This window comes from Suricata suricatta, chromosome 11 (assembly GCF_006229205.1).
Source record: "Suricata suricatta isolate VVHF042 chromosome 11, meerkat_22Aug2017_6uvM2_HiC, whole genome shotgun sequence".
Lineage (NCBI taxonomy): Eukaryota > Metazoa > Chordata > Mammalia > Carnivora > Herpestidae > Suricata > Suricata suricatta.
The window spans coordinates 37,325,914-37,346,917 of NC_043710.1; the positions used below are offsets into that span (position 1 = coordinate 37,325,914).

At 38.7% G+C, this 21,004-nt stretch overlaps 1 protein-coding gene across 3 annotated transcripts in view; it reads right to left on the reverse strand.

Annotated features, from left to right (window-relative positions):
• NELL1 (neural EGFL like 1) overlaps positions 1-21,004 on the reverse strand; it is an 890,650-nt gene that overhangs the window by 375,631 nt on the left and 494,015 nt on the right. The gene's annotated exons all lie outside the window — the stretch shown is intronic.

Here is a 21,004-nt window from a genome sequence, read left to right on the forward strand (position 1 = left end):
AAGCCAGAACTGACAACCAAATAAACCTGGATTTAAACCCCAAACCAAAGGATTTATGTCCTCAAAGAACAGATGAGGGGGGGGCAAAGGAAGGTCAGAAACATATTTGGGGTATGTAGGAAATATGAACTTTTACTCTTTTCCTCTTCTAGCAATGTCAAGTAACACTGTTGTATATTCACACTCCTCTGTTTCTAAAATCCTAGGTCTCCCCAGTGCCAGCAAAGCTTACATTGCTGGATGCCCCAGTGATATAAAAATGAAACTTATTATCCTCCAATAAATAACATTAGTGTTGACTAAGGATATTGAACATAAAAACAAACACATGATCCTCTCCTTGAAACCAATCATACTACATCAGCACACAAAACACTGCGCAGCTCCGGTTGCCACAGCTCAATAAAGACTTGACAAGGCTTGGAAAAGGTCCAGGGATGAGCAATTAAAACATCACAGGAGATGGAAAACGGCTGTCTTAGGAGAACACACTAAAATCAATCAAGACCCATAAGTTAACCAGGATAAAGGCTGAGAACTGGTGGATTCAGAGTCTGTAAAACCATGTGAGGATAGACAGTATGAGCACATGCATGTTGTCCTTGACATGTGCTAGAATGGACCGTCCAGTATCCATTTCCCCTTCCTGCTGGTACTTCAGGTTCCTTACCAAGAACTTGGTGTCCTTCACCGCTACTGTATGTACTGGTGTGGAATGGTAATGCCACAAACTTCCGTCCTATTACAGGATCTAAGGAAAGGGGACCTTCCTTTCAACATGCCGCATAATGCCATGGATAAGTCGTATGACCTATGATCAGCCAACTTGACGCCCCCTTCCCTCCAATAGCAAATTTTGAGAGATAGATTAGAGAGCAGAAAAAGTGGTTAGGTTTTCCCACCTCTTCATTCCTATTATGGGAGGATTCATTCCTTCCTGTACACTGGCCATCAGGAAGCTCCTGGATTTCAATCTCTATGTCAGTTCCTTCATCCTAACTAGTAACTCTATGAGCTCTTGGTAGCGTTGCAATAAGTCTCTTCTGTTCAAGTTAGAGTCAGTTTCAGATACTTCTCAAAAACAGATATATTGATCAAGGCCCAGATATAGGAAACCACTATTTCATTAATAAGAGTAACCAAGAAGTATGTTAAACACTACAGGGGAAAGAACTGATGCAAGCCAGATACTAATACCTTTTAACCTACTTTTGCTCTTAAATCTCATGGCAACTCTGTTAGGTAAGAAGTAGGGTCTCAATTTCACAGACTGAAACTGAGGTTCAGGAAGGTTGAGGAGATTTTTTTTTTTTTTTTTGGCTAGGATAAGGTAAAAAAATGAAAGAACTTGGAATTAAACACAAGTATGTCCCAACTTAAATTATTTAAAAAATGTAAATTGAAACTCCTAATATTTGGACAGTTTGTAATGTCAGGGAGTAGATATCAAGAGAAAAAGAATTCTTTTATACCACCTCTGGGCATCCCTGTCAAACATAAACCCTCAGGAGGAGTGGACAAATGATCTACAAGATAACAGACCAGTAGTATGACTCAAGAGAAGACAATTCTTTTTGGATTACCTGTTAAAGCACAAGCAGTGCTAATCCCAAAATAGAAAAAAATTCTGTGTCTGAGTTTTCCATTTGAAGATGTAACCCACATTTACTTCATATTACTTATAACCTTTGAACATTATATTTACAGGAGTGAAAACATTCACAAGTCACTATACTACTAAATGGCTTCAAAATTTCCATCTCAACAAGCAGAACAGAAGACACACATATACATCACTTAAACATGATTTCCTTTCACTCAAAACCCTCTTATCAGTAGGACTGGCAACCTTCACTTCAGTAAAATATATCATAAATTAAAATTTTCATTATCATAAAATAATTTTATAAAAACTAGTATGCTTTTGGGGATGACATGTGTTTTTCAGAGACATTGGCTTTTATCTTGAAAATGTGAGCATCTCTTCTCACCTGACTCATTTGAAATAATACACATTGCCATGCCAAGGAAGGTAAGACAAGGGATGAGTCTGAAGAATAAGGAGTGTGTACGGGGCGAGAGCGGGATGTCGATCAGCACAACCTCTTCACTTCACAAATTGGAAAACTGAATACCACTGAAGCCAGTGGACCTATCCAAGCTCCCACAGCTGTTCCTTGGCGGAACGGCCAAGTTCCCACTCAGCATCCTGGTGCAGAATGGGGCCACATTGCCCACACTACACATGGAAGCATACTGTGGGCCAAAAGGAAAAACAAAACAACTACAACAACAACAAAAACAGAAAATTATTCATTCCATCTGTGATTCTTAAAAAAAAAAAAAAAAAGAATCACAGTAATAGAAATGCAGAAGTTTTTCTTCTTTTGAAAATAAAAGAGTTATCTCTTACGTTCCCTTACACCCATGTGTTGTTGTTATTGTTCAAAGACATAATTGATTTCTTAATCCTGTTCAGCTTGGCACCACAAACCTGATTCCAATCACATTATTAAAATGAAAGAACATCTACTGGGTCAGTGTTAGTCCCACTACTGGCATCCATTATCCTTTGACAGGTAACATGGAGGATCAGGATACTGCTATCCACCTGGGAAACAGCCCAGAAATACAAATGAAAATCTTAACCTGCCTTTTCACAGGCCATGACTCTGCTGATGGAATGCCATCAAGCAGATCGATGCCTCCATTTCCTTAATTAATGATCATCTCACCAGGGGAGAGAGAGACTGGATATTGTTTAAATCTTTGTAAATTTATCTGCAAACTCAGAAACTCTCTCAAGCATTCACAGGGATATAACACACCCATATCCTGAATAATATACTCATGTACAAGCTTTATTTGTTCAGCTGGCCTTATGAACAGATGTTCTGAAACCTATAAAAATGATTTTCAGACTCCCAGGGAAGATGGCAGAATAGAACAACACTGAGCTCACCTCTTCCCATGAATATACCTAGATAACACCCACATTGGTGTAAATAACCCAGAAAATGATATGAAGACTGGAAAAAACAGAATCCCCACAGCTAAATGTAGAGAAGAAGCCATAACAAAGGGGGTAGGAAGGACAGAGATGTGGTGGAGGAAATAAATAGGCCCTTGGTACTATCCCCAGAAAGGAGGGACTCCACTGCATGGAGAGGGGAGAGAAACAGATCTCCATACCAGGCACCTCAGGCACTGGGGACCCACACTAGGGAGGAGAATCCACATAACACTTGGCTTTGAAATGAGAGAGGCCTGGCCTCACTAGTTCTTACAATCAGTGGGGCTTAGCAACTAGAACTTTGAAAATCAGTGGACTCAGCTCTGGGAGAGCCAGGAAGATAAAACTTATTTTCTGCCCTTAAAGACAGAAGAAATGACGCCACTGAAATACAGGAGATTTATTTACTAATTTCAGAACCTATGCTTGATAAGCAGGGAACTTTGGAAGATGTCTCCAAGAATGAAAGAACTAGCAGGTGTCATTTCCTTCCCCCACCTCCAGGCTAGATACACAAACACCTGTGGGAGCAAACATACCACCAACACTCTTTATCTGGCTTTCTAATGGCTCCCTCCAATGTGGTAGCCTAGGCAGGAGTTTTCTAAGGCAGCTCCAGGTCCTCTGTTGCTCTGGACCAGGGTGGATGTTGCTGGTACATTACACCCACCCCTTCCCTATCCCACGTTCTCCTGTAGACCTGCCCCCTCAAATAGGTCCTTGGCCAGTCCATCCAAAGCAGTGCCATATCCTGGCAGTGTGCAAGCAGTCCCGACAGAGGCCAGCACTGCTCCAAAGTGACTTGTGCTCTGGCAATAAAGAAGATAACCACACACACCAGTCCAACTGCAGCCCCACTGTGAGCTGGGAACAGAGAGTGATCTGACTGCAGGCCTCACCCACCAAAGCTTCACAGGGAACAACATGGGGAAAGTGTCTACAGTTTGATGCTAACGTATCTCTGAAAAACATCTGGTCTGACCCAACTTAAGCCCAAGGTGGCCCCAGACTGACCCATTAACAACACAGGGACCAAACCTCCACAAAACAGACAGAGAGAGCCATTTCACAATCCTGGCCTGAAGGCAAATAGGGTTCACCCACATTAGTAGGGTGTATATAACACATACAGGAGATGCCCTGAAATCCACCAGGTTCTGGTGAACTGGGGACTTTGCACGGAACAGCACTCTAAGACCTCTTCTTCATTACTATGTTAAAGAGCAGGAGATGTAGTTGACTTTCCTAACAGAAATAGACACAGAGAATTTGACAAAAATGAGAAGACAAAGGAATGTGTCTCAAATACATGAACAGGACAAAATCACAGTAAGAGAGCTAAAACAAAGAAATAAAAGCAATATTTCTGATAAAAATTTTGAAGTAAATATCATAAAGATACTCACTAGACTTGAGTAAAGAGTGGAGGACTACAGAGAGCCTCAGCAGAAAAGATAAAAAAGAAAGACCTAATCAGAGATAAAGAACTCAATAAATGAAGTTTTTGTAATAAATACTAGACCAGAGGAAACATAAGAACAAATAAGAAATCTAGAGGGCAGAATAATGGAAATCAATAAAGTTGAAAAAGAGAGAGAGAACACGGTAGTAAAATGTGAAAACAGACTAAGGGAACTCAGTGACATCTTCAAGTTTAATAATGTTCATATTTAGGGATCCTAGAAGAAGAAGAAGAGAGAAATGGGGGCAGAAATTTATTTGAAGAAATAATAGCTGAAAACTTCCCAAAGGAAAGGAAACCAAAATACAGATCCAGGATACAGAGAATGCCCAACAAAATCAACCCAAGGAGGTCTACACCATGACATACAATAATTAAAATGGCAACAGAAATGAAAACAAAAATGGTAATAGAGAATTTTAAAAGAAAGCAGAAAAATATAAGGAAAATCCCATAACGATATCAGCTAATTTTTCAGCATAAACTTGGCAGGCCAGGAGGGAGTGGCATGATATACTCAAAGTGCTGAAAAGCAGGGGGGATGTAACAAAAAATAGTCTATCCAACAAGACTAACATTGAGAATGAAAGGAAAGATAAAGAGTTTCCCAGACAAACAAAAAGTAAGGAATTCATCACCATTATACCAACCCTTCAAGAAATTGTTACAGGGAACTCTTTGAGTAGAAAGGAAAGAACATGAGCAGAAGTAAGAAAAGGAGAAAGTACAAAAGCAGTACGGTTAAGTGTGTGTGTGTGTGTGTGTGTGTGTGTGTGTGTGTGTGTCAAGGGATTTACAAATCAAAAGGATGTGAAGCATTACACCATATACCTAAAATGTAGAGGGGATAGAGTAAATAACAGTTTCAAACTTAAGTTACCATCAATTTAATATAGACTGCTATATGCATAAGACATAATGGTAAGCCACAAATCAAAACCCAGTAATAGGTATGCAAAAAGTAAACAGAAAGGAATCCAAGTATATCACTAAAGAAAGCCAACACACAGGGAGAGAAAAGACAAAGAGAAGAAAGCAACTGAGAAAAACTACAAAAACAACCATAAAACAAGTAACAATACAGGAATACATATGTGCCAATCAATAATTACTTTGAATGTAAATGGACTGAGCTCTCCAATCAATAGAAATAGGGTAAAGGAGTGGATAAACAAGCCAGACCCATCTATCTGCTGCCTACAATAGACTCATTTCACACCTACAGACACAGGCAGACTTAAAATAAAAATAGGAAACCATTTATCATGTAAATGGAAGTGGAAAGCAAACTGAGGTAGGAACACCTGTACTGAACAAAACAGACTTTAAAACAAAGACCATAACAAGAGACAAAGAAGGACACTCTATAAAGGGAATAATCCACCCAACATGGAAATGCCAAATTCATAAAGAAGCTATTAACAAACTAATTGAGTGTAATGCAATAAAAGTAGGGGACTTTAACACCCTACATATATCAATGAATATATGATCCAAACAGAAAAAAAGGAAACTGCAGCTTTAAATAACACATTGGACCAGATGGATTTGACAGATATATTTAGAATATTCAATCCAAAAAGAACAGAGCATGCATTTTTTTCAAGTGCACATGCAACATTCTCCAAAATATCTCATATTAGAGAACAAACAAGTATCAACAAATTAAAAGCTTAAAGTCATATCATGCATCTTTACCAAATACAACACTTTGAAACTAGAAATCAACCACAAGAAAACATCTAAAAAGAACACAAATACATGGAGGATAAAATAATAGGCTACTAAACAATGAGTCAAAGAAATTGAAAGGAAATTTAAAAAATACATGGAGACAAGTGAAAATGAAAACATGATGGTCCAAAATCTTTGGGATGCAGCAAAAGCTGTTACAAGAGAGTTTATAGCAATATAAGCCAACATCAGGGAGCAGGAAAAATCACAAATAAACTACCTAACATTATACCTAAAAGAGCTAGAATAAGAAGAAACAAAACCCCTAACTAGTAGAAGGAAGGAAATAATAAAGATCAGAGCCAAAATAAACAAAATAGAAACTAAACAACAAAACACAATAGAACAGATCAATAACACCTGACGTTGGTTCTTAGAAAAAGACAACAAAATTGATAAATCTTTGCCCAGAATCATGAAGGAAGGAAGGAAGGAAGGAAAGAAGGAAAGAAGAAAGGAAGAAAAAACTCAAATCAGAAATGAAAGAGGAGATATAACAATCAATGCCACAGAAATACAATTCTTACAATAAGAATACAAACAATTCTTAGAGAATCTTATGAAAACTAATTCGCCAACATACTGTTGTCGATAACCTAGAAGAAATGAATAAACTCCTAGCAACATAATCATACAAAACTGAATCCAAAAGAAATAGAGAATCTGGAAAACTGATTACCAGCAATTAAATTGAATCAGTAATCAAAAAAAACTCCCAATGAACAAAAGTCCAGGAGCAGATGGCTTCACAGGTGAATTCTATCAAACATTTAAAGAAGAGTGAATACCTATTCTTTCCAAACTATTCAAAATGATGACAACAAACTGAAAGGAAAGCTTCCAAATTCATTATAAAAAGATAGAACTACAAGAACAAAAGATGAACAAAGACAGAAAAAATCCTCAAGAAAATATAAGCAAACCAAATCCAACAATATATTTTAAAAAAAATTCATCACGATCAAGTAGGATTTATCCCTGGGATGCAAGGATGGTTCAATATTTGCAAATCAATCATGCTCTGTCACAACAACAAAAGAAAATGTTAAAAACCCTAAGATTTTAATAGATGAATGAGAATTTGACAAAGTACAACATCCACTCATGATACACCCTCAATGAAGTAGGTTTAGAGGGAACACACCTAAATATAATAAAGGTCATATATGAAAAACCCATAGTGAACATCATACTCAATGGTGAAAACAAAATGAGAGCTTTCTCCAAGATCAGGACCAAAATAGGAATGTCCACTATGTCACTTTTATTCAATGTAGTACAGGAAGTCTTGGTCACAGAAATCAGATAAGAAAAAGAAAAGGCTCCAAATTGGTAAGAAAGCAGTAAAACAATTTGCTGGTGATATACTATATATAGAAAATAGGCTCCAGGACAAAAACTACTAGAATGATTTGGTTTAGTAAGGTCATAGAATACAAAACCAATATACAGTGATCTGTTGTATTTCTATACACTAATAATGAACTAGAAGAGAAATTAAGAAAACACCACCACTGACAACTGTGCCAGAAATAATACCTAGGAATAAACTTAACCAAGGATGTGAAAGACTATCTTCTGAAAACCATAAAACTTTGATTAAATAAATTGAAGATAATATAAATAAATGGAAAGATATTCCGTGCTCATGAAACAGAAGAACAAATACTGCTAAAATGTCTGTACTACTCAAAGCAATCTGCAGATTTAATTTAGTCCCTATCAAAACACCAACAGCATTTTTCACAAAACTAGAACAATCCCAAAATCTATATGGAACTATGAAAGACCCCAAGTAGCCAAAGCCATCTTTAAAAAAGAAAAACAAAACTGGAGGTATCAAAATCCTAGATATCAACATATGCTACAAGTCTGTAGTAATCAAAAGAGTATGTTACTGACACAGAAGGGACACACAAATCAACAGAATAGAATAGAGAGCACAGGAATAATCTCTGTGTATGATCAATTTTTAATAAAGGAGGTAGGAATATGCAATGGGAAAGGAGAGTAATGGTGTTTGAAAAACTGGACAGCCACATGCAAAAGAATGAAATTGGACCACTTTCTCACACCACATGCAAAAATAAACTTCAAGTGGATTGAGGACCTAAATGTGAGACCTGAAATAATAAAAATCTTAGAAGACAGCACAGGTAATAATTTCTATATCAGTCATAGCGACATCTTTCTTGGCAAGAGAAATAAAAGTAAAAACAAATTATTGGAATTACATCAAAATAAAAAGCTTCTGCACAGTAAAAGAAACAATCAACAAAACTAAAAGACAACCTAGTGAATGGGAGAAGATATGTGCAAATGACATCCAATGAAGGGTTAATATGCAAAATACATAAAGAACTTATGTAACTCAACACCAAAAAAAAAAAAAAAACGCCTCCAAATAATGCAATTAAATTTGATCAGAAGACATGAACAGAAACTTCTCTCTGGGTGCCTTCGTTGGTTAAGCATCTGACCCTTGATTTTATCTCAGATCATGATCTCATGGTGCATGAGATCAAGGCCCACATCGGGCTCTGCACTGACAACAAAAAGTGTGCTTGGGATTCTTTCTCTTCCTTTCTCTCTGTCCCCCCTGCCCTCTGCCTTGCTCTCAAAAAAGAAAAGAAAACAAAACAAAACATGACATACAGATGACCAATGGATACATAAAAAGACTCTCAACATCCTTTATCATCAGACCAAGGCAAATCAAAACCACAAGATTTCATTTCACACCTTTTACAATGCCTAAAAGAGAAATCTCCACAAATCTTTGACATCACTTCAGCAACAATTTATTATGCCCCTACTATGTACATTGTATGTGGCTCGGCTCCTGAAAAATGTTTAAGTCAGGCAATGTTTGAAGAAACTTTGTAATGGGAGAAGCAGACCATATTCATTAAAAGTATATAAAATTGCACTGTGCTGAGGTAACCATATAAAATTGTCCAGTAACATATTTTTCTTCCTAAAGCTTGAACAGATTTCCCTATTTGAAAATTGGGTGGAGACTGGTACTCTGAGAACCACATCACGACCTTGCCAGTGCTCCAGGTTAGGCTCTGCCCCTGTGGTGCACAATGAGGAGTGCAAGTTTTCAGAATAAAGAAAGGGCTGCATCTTTTTTGTTTTCCTTTAGCTTTCATCCTATGAGGGTCAACCCAGCAATGATTCTTCAGTCTAAGAGCAGTAATTTTTGCTAGCATTTAGTTCCAGCTCACAGCCTTTCCAGTGTTTGAAGAACCACTCTTATGGCACCCCCAGGTATCAATACAGCTCGTGAGTACCCCCTTCCTTGGATATCCACGAACCAGTCCTGGGACACCCCGTTTCCACCCTGGGACACTAGCACTGGTTAAGCCATACCCTCTCCTCACATACCCGATTTTGACTCTGTGGGGCTCCTTTTCCCAACTTAGGAATATTAATAATTCCAGCCTCATCCTCTTGCTTTCCCAGTCCAAAGTGATGGTTACTTCCCGAGGAAGGTTTATCAGGGATACCTCAATGTTCTCTTTTTGCCTTTTAGTTCTTTAATGTAGAGTTACAGTTCATTATAGTAAGTCTCTCTTTTAAAATAACTAGTACAGGTTCTGTCTTCTGGGTGGACCCTCGATGCCAAGTTCAGTGAATCCCATTTCCTTATGGTCACAGACCCTGAAGTCTGACTGCCAGAGATTGAATCATAGCTCCTCTAGTTGGTAATTGTATGAAGTTAGTTGGGAAGTTAGTTCACCTTCCTGTATTCTCACCTGTTACATGAAATACTGGTAGTACCCACTTTCATAAGAACTAAATGAGTCAATATATGTAATGTATTAGAATGCTTGATCCAGGGGTGCTTGGGTGGCTCAGTTGGCCAACTGTCCAACTTCGGCTCAGGTCATGATCTCATGGTTCATGAGTTTGAGCCTCTCATCAGACTCTGTGCTGACAGTTCAGAGCCTGGAGCCTAGTTCAGATTCTGTGTGTCCCTTCTCTCTCTGCCCCTCCCTCACTCATGCTGTCTCTCTAAAAACATAAATAAATGTTAACAAAAGTATAGAATGCCTGCCCCATAGAATCGCTGTTAGAAATGTGGGTACTATTCTTAAAGGATGAACCACATGCATTCAAAAACCAGCCACTCCCTATTAATGCACTAGAAGGGAAGAAATAATGATAAGTTAAGGTATTGTGTTTTTTATTATTTAAATGGAGATTTGAGGTTTCTGCAATATGGCTGTGGTCCAGTTAGGAAAGAGAGAACACTTAGTTTGCTGCAATTGGAGATGAAACAAAAGAGCAAATGTCATCAAAATTAAGTAGAAATATATTCTATATCCAATATTATAAAAATTCAAATTTCTTTCTATATAGGTCAGAGACAGTAAAAAGAGAAGAGGAATTCCCCCGATGTTTTCCTGAAATCAGTATGTACTGGTACTATGACATGGGATGTAGGAGGAAAAAATGAGCCTTGGAGTCAGAATTAGGTTTCAAATCCAAGTTACAATGCCTTAGCCTCAGATTCCTCAGAGCCACATAGTCCTGGCACTTAGTATGCATTCAATAACTAGCAGCTATTTTTCTTCTTTGATTGAATATTTCCTGAATAAATCCACTTGCTTGGTTTAACCTTGTGCTATTTCATCTGCCCTGGCCATAATTGCAAAATATAATTATTGCTCATTCCCCTCATCAGTCAAATGAAAGCCAGCAGAATCTCTGTGATGACTAATAAATTAGGTTTAAAGTTGGTCCAGCTCTGGTGAGGTTACCTTGGAGCAAGATTCAACTCACCAAAGACTTGAGGTCTTTAATAGGGAAGCACAGGCACTTAGGTGCATCCTAACTTTCAAAGAACCGTCTTTGACGTGGTGATTACTTGGACTATGACATAAATGGCAAGATAAGAACAAGAACGCCAGTACATTCAGGATTTGCCTAGAAAGTGCCTAGAAATTTTCTAAGCACAGAACATTTTTTTGAATAAGATGCTTGATTACTAGGGGAAGCCAAGGAAGAGGGTTTCTTTAAAAGAGTTAACAACTTAGATAAAAGATTGTGATAGGGCTTCAAGATGATCTTACCAAGACAGTGGTGCCTAAGCCTTGGCCCAAAGAAGGGATGAGAAACACACTAGAGACAAATAGAAGAGAATGCAGAAATCGCCAGCAAAAAGCTTCTGAGACAAAATTCAGAGAGAAGACTGGGCTGGTGTGTTTGCCATTAAACCAGAGGAGGAACAAAAATCCTTCTTGTAAAGTGATCCATAAACAGCTTCCAGCTATTAATAGAAATGGATGATTTATTTCAACATTATTTGCCAACTCATTTCTCTTCCACAGAAAGGAAAATTGTCTGCTTTTGATCTTAGAGTATTTTCTGATTGCTTAGAAACCATGTCAGAGGCCAAAAGAGAATCTCTATGTAAATTCTCTGATAAAAATCATGAACAGCAGAAGACAAACAGAAGCGGGCACCAATTAGTAATTCCAGATTAGAAAATATTTCAATCATCTAAAAATCACTTTTCCAATTAATATTATCTAATTTGCATAACAAAAGCTCAGCTTTGGAAGTAACCATAGATTTGTTTTTCTTCCAGATGATAGGATATAAGTCAGAGATTATGTAATACAGGTTAATCTAATGCTATAAAAAAAGGAAAATGACATTGCCCAAAGCCTATGTACACACCACCATCTCCTAATCATTTGTCGGCCTGAGCCAAAATATGACCCTTGAGCTAAGTCCAGCCTTGGCCCAAAGAGGGGATGAGACAAATAGAAGAGAATGCAGAAATCTTTTTGTGAATAAAATTTCACTGAAACACAATTATATCCATGTACTTATTTATACTCTATGGTTGATTTCCTGAGGCTACAATTCTAGACTTCATTAGTCACTACCCAGACTACGGCCTACAGTGCCTAAAATATTTACCACCTCACACTCCCAGAAAGTTTGTTCATTCCCATCCTAAATTGCATAACTATTTCCCATATTTCAGTTGTAAAGGGAGAAGGAATAAAACTGCTCCTAACTCAAACTACATGCAAAACATGGCTCAATGAAGCCAATAAAAGGCTACTCACAGAGTTTCCTCTTTAAATCAAATTCTAGTGAAGTTACACAGTGCCTAGGAATTTGGTGGATGGCAATTATGGCTACCAGGTAAGTATACATTAAGAAAGCCTGAGAACCAGTCTAGTCCTAGAAACATAAATAAAGAATAATCTTTGGGGTTCCTAGGTAGCTCAGTGGGTTAAGGATCTATTTTGGCTCAGGTCATGATCTCATGGTTTATGAGCATCAGGCGCCACCGCTCATGCTCTCTCTCTCTCTCTTTCAAAATAAATAAATTCAAAAAGAAAGAAAAAAGAATATTTATCAAAAACTAGTAATGGAAAAAAATAAAGCTCTGTGTAACTGTCATCATTCTATATACTGCGAATAGATACTGAGTTCACACACACAGTGGGTTTTTTCTGTACCTTACCTCTGTAGTGTCCTTCATTGAAACGTATGGTTTATTCTAAAAAAAACCTCCTAGAAATATTCCTACCTTCATAATACCCAATACTGATTCACAACATAAATAATCTCTCAGTATTTAAAAAAATGTTCTTATTTATTTACTTTTGAGAGAGAATGACAGCATAAGTTCGGGAGAAGCAGAGAGACAGAAAGACAGAGAATCCCAAGCAGGTTCTGCACCGCAAGCACAGAGCCTGTTGTGAAGCTCGGGCTCATGAACTCAGCATCATCTGAGTCAGATGCTTAACTGACTGAGCAACCCAGGTGGCCCTCTCAGTATTTTAAGGCAGGACAATAAGAATCTTTCTTTTACTTTTTATTATTTTTCAAAAAACTTTTGGAAGAATAGAAAACTAGAAGATGGTGAGAAAGAAGTTTAGTCTTTAAGATGGGGCTCCTTTTCTAGGAGATGTTGGCCAAATGGCTTTGTTACTTAGATCTAAGGGACCCCTTAATAGTTAACTTTGAGATTTAGACAACTACTTAAACTGTCTTCTTCAATCCCTCTGCAAAATATAAAAAAGCTAGAAAATAACACACTGATGAAAACTGAGCCTCCTTTCAAGATTATATTCTACTCCATCAAATAGAGAGAGATAATATCAGAAAACTAATCTTTGAAACACACACAGTATGAGTTTAATTAGAGAAATCTGAACACTGATTAAATGTGCCAACTATTAAATCCACCAAAATATACATGAGACTTTGCTGATGCTGGCAAGTATAATATGAAATTATCAAAAGTTCAAAATACAAAGCTATCAATTTCAAGAAAGTCTTAAAGTGAGCCAGATTTAGGGCATAAACTCCAAGAGTCCCTTTCTGGTTCATTCCTCTCAATGTTAATGGAGCAAGAAGGAATGGGCAGCAGGTGCCTGCCTATAGGCAAGGAAGGGGAGAATTTGAATGTTTTCCTTAACAACTGAAGAAGGAAAAAGTCAGGAGAAAGAAAAAAAAAAGCAAAATTGCAAAACATGAATGCCAAAGAGAGCTGTAGCAAATTATAAAAACATTCATTGATAGATGTTATACTCTGCATTTAGTAACAGCATATTCGCAAACATGGGAAGAGATAAAAACCAAAAACTAATGGATAAGGGTAAGTAGAGGAGATTAAGAATCAATGGCAGAACACCCAGCAGAATTAGCTGTGTAGGAGGGAGCTCAGGGAAGGTGATATGTAAGAGAGAGCAGCTAACTTACTGCAACACAACTGAGCAAGTCATGAGATGGACGGGTGTCAAGTTTACTTTTCAGAAATATTCTTCACCACTCTTCTGGTCAAGCGACTACATTAGAAATCACTGTTACTCATGTGAAATCTAAGATCATGGACTTCCAATACTTTCATCCGTACACACTCATGTAACTCTTACTTGTCGGAAGCCACCAAGTTTTCTGACTGCCTCAGGCAAGGATTATCACTCTCCGGAGAGTGAACCAGGAAACAGGATTTGCATATGGAGGCTGGAGACTGCCATTTCCTGGTCAAAATAATGTTGGCGTCTGTCATGCTGGGCCAGAGGTAGAGTGGCCAAGGTGCACAAAAGATCAAAACCGTATTTTGGATTATTCAGTGCTAACTCCCCCTTCCCAGCATTGCTGAGGCAAGTCTGGGCGCTTCTTTTGATATTCATTTGACTCTGTTTACCTGGTAACCGACCCGGGTCAGTCCCCGCCCCAAAATCCTATATAAGAGTGAATTATTTTCTAGAGAAGAAGAGGAATAAAGAAGAGAAGCTTGATCGGAATCCGTGTGTGCTGTCTTCACTCTCTGCATCTCCCTCCTGCCCTGTTTTTCTCTCCCTCCCTCAGGTGAAGGACCGAGCGCGCCTAGACCTGGCGAGCTAGCGCACCATGGAACCCGCAAGTGCCGCCCCAGCCTGGAGTGGAAGTTAATAGATAGGACACAAGCAGAAGTTTAAACTTTGTGCACATGTATGTTTGTGCTGGTCTCGCACTGTCCTTTACCATAATAATAGCATGCCTCTGCCCCATTTCTTACCCAAGGAGAGAGACGTATGGGGAGAGACCCATGAAGCAGACATACACTAGCAGACCCACATCATGAACCAAAGCTACTCCAGCCAACCCACAGGTACTTAAGAATAAATGATTTTTTTTATTCACTGAGTTTTGATTGTTTTGTGATGTATCAGTATTGTGGCAATAGCTGAATAGATCAAATTCCCACCACTTCCCCTTATTCTAATTCAAATACTTTATTTCCTCTACATATGTATTTCTGCTAGTTTCCTGTCTGAAATATTCTTTCTTTACCACTTTCAGATTAGAAATATTTTTATGTTTTCAGGACTTAGCTCTAGCACAAATTTTTTAGGGAGATGCCCTCAGCTACTCTACTCAAAATGCAGAAGACTATCACGGGGCTCCTATGCTACTTAAAGCCTAGAACTCAGACAATAACTAATTGTGTCAGTCTACCACATGCTGGGTAGTTTGAAAAATGTGCTCAAGTACCTGTGACATTATGTTCTTTTCCCATGCTTTGCCCAGCCACAACAGAGCTCAGCATTTCACAAATCAGAATCCTTCATAATGTCACAGCCATTCTTACCCATCTCTGAGATCTTCCACAGGCTATTTTCCAATTTTTGCCTTACAAACCAAAAGCCTCCACTGTCACTTACTTAATATTTTCCTTTAAATGGATTATCTTTTTGTTTTGTTTTTCTAACTAAATGTACTAATAGAGAAACTTTACAGTTGAGAAAAGCTCATTTTTCATAATGTTATCCATGGTAATACTATTAATTTACCCACAAGCAAGGTGCCTTGAAAATAATCAGGTGTACCACTTGCAATCTTCCTAAGAATGGAGAGGAGAGGGCAGTGCTCTATCTAGGTGATTCCACAGTTAATCCCATGCATTCAACTAGACTGAAAATTTCTTGAGAATGACCATCAAATCTCCTTAAATATTTGGTAATTGGTGGCCTCAGACATGGCCAACAAAATAGCAAAATAGTGTGAAATAAAGGAAATCTTTATTAGAGAACCAGGACCATAATAAAACCGTAGCACTTCCCTTACCAGTTCACTAGCCATTTTTAGATAACTCATATTAATGTCTAAGAACTCAACTTCACCAGATAACATGTTATCACTCCTTCAACCTGGAGTCCATTAACACGGCTTTTGGTGAGTAATGGTCAGAATAGGGAAAGAGGAAGATAAATACATAGATATGTTATAAATTCTTTGCAATGAAAAGGACATGGGCTTTTTAGATGGGAGGATTTGGATCTGAATCCCAATTCTATAATTCACTATTTGGATGACACTCTGGACAAATCTATGACCTCTATGAATTTGTTTCTGGGTACAAAACAGAGAAGGCAGAACATGTTTCCTAGTGCTGTGGTGAAATAAACAACCTAAGTAAAATCATAGCAGAGTCAGACTCCTACCCAATAAATACCTACATAGCCTCCCTCCACCTGTATTATTAAAAAAAAAAAAAGCATGAAGGGATTTTCAGGGCCACATAGTCAGAAGTTCTCAGAAAAGAGGTTATGCACTTGATGAGAGTCAATGAAGATTTGATTAAAGAGAATCAAAAAGTAGAAACATACACCTTTGTGTTTCCCACACAGTAAGCACCAAAACTGCTCCACAGTCCTTGGGATAGTCATTTTCAAAATGTAAAGAACTTTCATCAAAAACACGAGTGAATCACGAGAAAATCATTAAAACAGATTCCAAGGTCTCACCTGCAGTCTACTAAATTTATATCTCTGGGGCAGACACTCCTGAAGCAACATTTACAACAAGTTCTCCCCATATGATTATGAACTTGAAGTCTGTGCATCACTGCCACTGTGACCTATTAATATAACTCCTAAGGAATCTAGAGTATTTGCCAAAGCACATGGACTATAGAGGTGATGCCTCTTGACTTTGAGGAAAAGGCAATGTCAGGCAAGACTGTCACCTACAAGGGGTCTCTTATTGTATCTTGCATCAATGACCCTGCCACTCAGGGAAAAAATACATTTAGATAATGAAGGACAAGGAAACTGAGTCTTAGTGCTACAGACATTACTAGTTTAGTGCCAAAACCTTAAACAAATTTAATTTTATTTTCACTTAGAAGCTCTATGCCAGGATTTACTATTAAGACTTCTCAATCCTGGAAATTCTTCACTCCTGCTGTCAACTCTTACGGAGGTTTTAAATGTTTATTTATTTATTTTGAGAGAGAGAGAGAGAGAGAGAGAGAGATGAGAGAGAGGAGAAGGGGAATCCCAAGCAGACTCTAAGCTCAGCATGGAGTCTGACATGGGGCTTGATCTCAAGATCATGAAATCATGACCTGAGCATAAATCAAGAGTCAGACATTTAACTCACTGAGCCACCCAGGTGCCCCCTTACTGGAGTTTTTAAACACAGACAGAAACACAGGAGTCTCAAAAGGCTCCAGTGAAGATCCAAAACATCAGAAATTCACATTTTCACTGCTGACTACACTTCTGATTGATGACAACATAGAAAGGGCCCATGCTTGCTCTGCATCTACCAGATGTGACACAAATGTTGGCAATGTGCATATGGATGCTAAGCTCACCTCTTTCTCTTTTGTAAAGAATCCTTCATTGTTCCTCAATTCCATGAGAAAATTCCATTGGAATAAAATTTAAAGGCCTAAAAATGCTATAACGGCTACTCCAATTCAACAGCAATTACTAATTGGTTCAAACCTACTTGCATGACACTCCCCCAGAAAGCTGCCACATAGTCACATTGTGTGCTTCAAACCTCAGGTGGGCTCTTAAAGCAGCTTTTGAGGGTCCCACTGTCATTTACAAATGGAACAGTTAGCACATTTCCAGCACTCCCCATGAAGAAAGTAAAGAGACTCTTGAGACAAGCATCTTCGCAATCACCCCAATCCCACAGTCTTATGAATGATCTCAACTCTCCTCATGGGGGAAACAAACTTTACTTCGACAAAACAACGTAGAATTCAGAGGAAGGAAGGAAGGAAGGAGGGAGGGAGGGAGGGAGGGAGGGAGGAAAGTTCTGGAATTCTAGGCAGATGGTGCAGAAAGTACTCGAGACAGAAAAACTTCACGGCATCTCCACCTAGGTAGCACTTACTACATGCCGGGCACACTGTGTTAAGTGGTTTTACATGCATTAACTTGTTTACTCCTCACATTACCCATGAGAAAGGTGAAGAAACCTGAATCACTACCATCTATTCCCTCCCTTTCAATACAAACATGGAGAACTGGAATTAGCAAGAAGGGAATGGTAGGGTATTCTAATGGAGGATGGAGAGTCCTTTAGCAGCAAAGAGCTGGAAGCTGGAGTAAATATGGTAGAATAAGGTAAAGATTAAAAAAATGGAATGGAAATCATGCAGGAAACATGGGAGTTCAGGCTAGAGGAGCACAAAGGATCAGGTGACTAAAGATCTTAAAGGCCAGCCTTGTAAGCCAGAATTAGACTACATAAATAATAAGCATTTCTGTTGGCTATGCCAGCGGTTGTCCCCAGGGGAAAACCTGTTCAAAGTGGTTTCTAATATTTAAATGTGTTCAAAAACAAAACACCATTCAAGAAATACGTGACAATTCTATTATCAGGATGATCTGAAGCCTCTTCCACAATATAGCTTCGGAACAGTTATCATTTCATCAGTCTGTGTGTGGAGAAGCTACATGGAGGAAGACTGATTTCTATCTAGCAACCCATTCTTCATCTTAAAGATGAGAAATGCATAACTTTAAACCCAGCGCTGTCACACGTTATTTCAGTGGATTACTTCTGAATTCTAAATTGGACCAATTAAGGACATTTTCTACCTGATTAAAATTCATCATGAATTTGAACAGGAAATATTTACAGTGATTAAGTACGCTTTGCCAAAAATCCCTTCTCCTATCTCTCTGTATCAGGATATAACATATGTGCGTTCACAATAAAATTGAGCTCTAACACTGACTCTTGAGTTAGAGAGAAAGAGAGAGAGCACACAAACACGAAATTGAAGAATGGTTATAAATGAAAATCCAGCCATGCAGAAAAGCCTGGAAACCAAACAAATAAGAAGATGTCATCTACAGGTGCTAATGAGACCGCTAGCTCACAAAGCCACCCAGAACACAGAATTGATAGAAAAGAGCTGGGAAATAGGGTATTTGTTTTAAAAATGAGAGAAAGCCAGGGTAATACCACTTTCAATTTTAGACAGTAACTCCATAAACTTGAATTTCTTGCAAAATATTCCACCTGTAGCCTAGAACAGGATTTTTCACACACGATGCCAGGACAAATGGCTTTTTTGTATGGAAAATGAGTAACAAGCAATTTGCAACTACTCATAATTCAGGTACAGATGTTTAGAATGATTTACTTCTTGAATGTCAGTAAGAATGGTTTCAAGTTGATCCTAATTGTAAGTTCCCCCTCATTCATTTGGCTTTCAGTCTGGAGAGGAAGTGAAGTTAGATTACAGGGATTAATTACATGCAAACTGCTGACTTTCTTATCTACTCCACAGCCCACACTGAGAAATCATAGATGATGTGGGGTTATAGCTAATCTCCGTACAACCAGGGAATTTATTCATCATGTGAACTGTAGCACAAAGAGGACTGAGAACAACAGGTCTCAAGCAATCTCCCCATCTGCATGAACAGAATGAAATATCACCGTTTCTTCCTTCTTCCCTCCCCAATGCTCCCCACAAGCCCATGTGCTTTGTCACAACTGTAGCAATTATTTTCCCTTTCTTCCATCGCCATTTTCTGTCCTTTCCTTACACTGTTTGCGACAGAGAATGTATTTAATCAACTAGTGTATAATTTGTGAAGACAAATAGTGTCCTAGCCCATCAAATCACTTAAATGTGGCATCCAGGTGTAGCTATTTTTCAGTTATCTGCTGTATGCTCCACACACCATCTGGTATGGTGCTAGATGCTAAAGAGGATGGGGAAGAGTCATTTTCAATACTTAGAGTATTTGCAAGCCATTATAAATATTTTATGGGAAATGTGGAATTTAATAAGCAAGGACTTTTAGGCTAATTAGTGGTCCCATATATAGCTCTCAGATAAAGCATCGCTTCCCAGGGAAACCTTCCCTGGCCCCGCCTGACCTACCCTGTACACCAGTCAGCTGCATGTAGGGTTAAGCCTGCTGGTTTTAAAGCTACTGGAGTGGGGTGCCTGGGTGGCTCAGTCAGTTAGGCGGTCAACTTCAGCTCAGGTCATGATCTCATGACTTGTAGGTTCGAGCCCCGCATTAGGCTCTATGCCGACAGTTCGGAGCCTGGAGCCTGCTTTGGATTCTGTGTCTCCGTCTCTCTCGCTCTGCCCCTCCCCTGCTCATGTTTGATCACTCAAAAATAAAAATGAACATTAAAAAATAAAAAATAGCATAAATAAATAAAAAGTACAGATTCCAGGGGGCACCTAGCTGACTCAGTCACTAGAGCATGTGATTCTTGATCTCAGGGTTGTGGGTTCAAGCCTCACAATGGGTGAAGAGATTACTTAAAAATAAAGTCTTTTTTAAAAAAGTACAGATTCCTGGGCTCAAAACCATTTGTCTATGCTATTCCACTTTCCCCAGAGACCCAGCTAGGTCCTGATAAGGTATCAGTAACTCCACCAGGTCAGAATGATTTTCCCAGATAATAATCTCTCTGGAGCCTTGAAGACTCTAAGAGGTCCTATGCTGGCCCACCTGCCAGAATGAACCTCCTCCAGAGCTCTCCCCTTCACATTTTACCTCCTAGCACTCCCCAAGAGCAGTTGGCTCTAATCAGGCTTGATTTCATGTGTCCTAACTTACACCACACTAATTCAAGCAATTTAAGAATAGAAGATGATGTGGTTCTCAACCAGGATTGCCCAGCCTCTAAAATAGTAGTCTAGTCTAGTCATTCTCTACCTCTGGGACACATCCCCTTCACAACTGCCTCAGGAACCAAGCATCCTGTCTTTGCATGTTCAAGGTTAGCAACAGGGAGCCCCCTCACAAAGAAAGTTAGCTTTCATTGCTAGGAAGTCCTTGGCTGCACCATACCAATCAAAGGCAGGCTCAAATATGGTTCCTTCCTATGGGCCTGATCAGGCTAAGGGCAGAGTTATCTACTTCCTCTTCCTCTCAGGAGGATAAGGAGGATCCAACCAGCTTATAGTAATACCTCTTCACAGTTTGCCCACATTTTTCACCTGGGCTTCTCCTAAGCCCATACATCATCCTTTCACGGTGGTAGCATGAAAG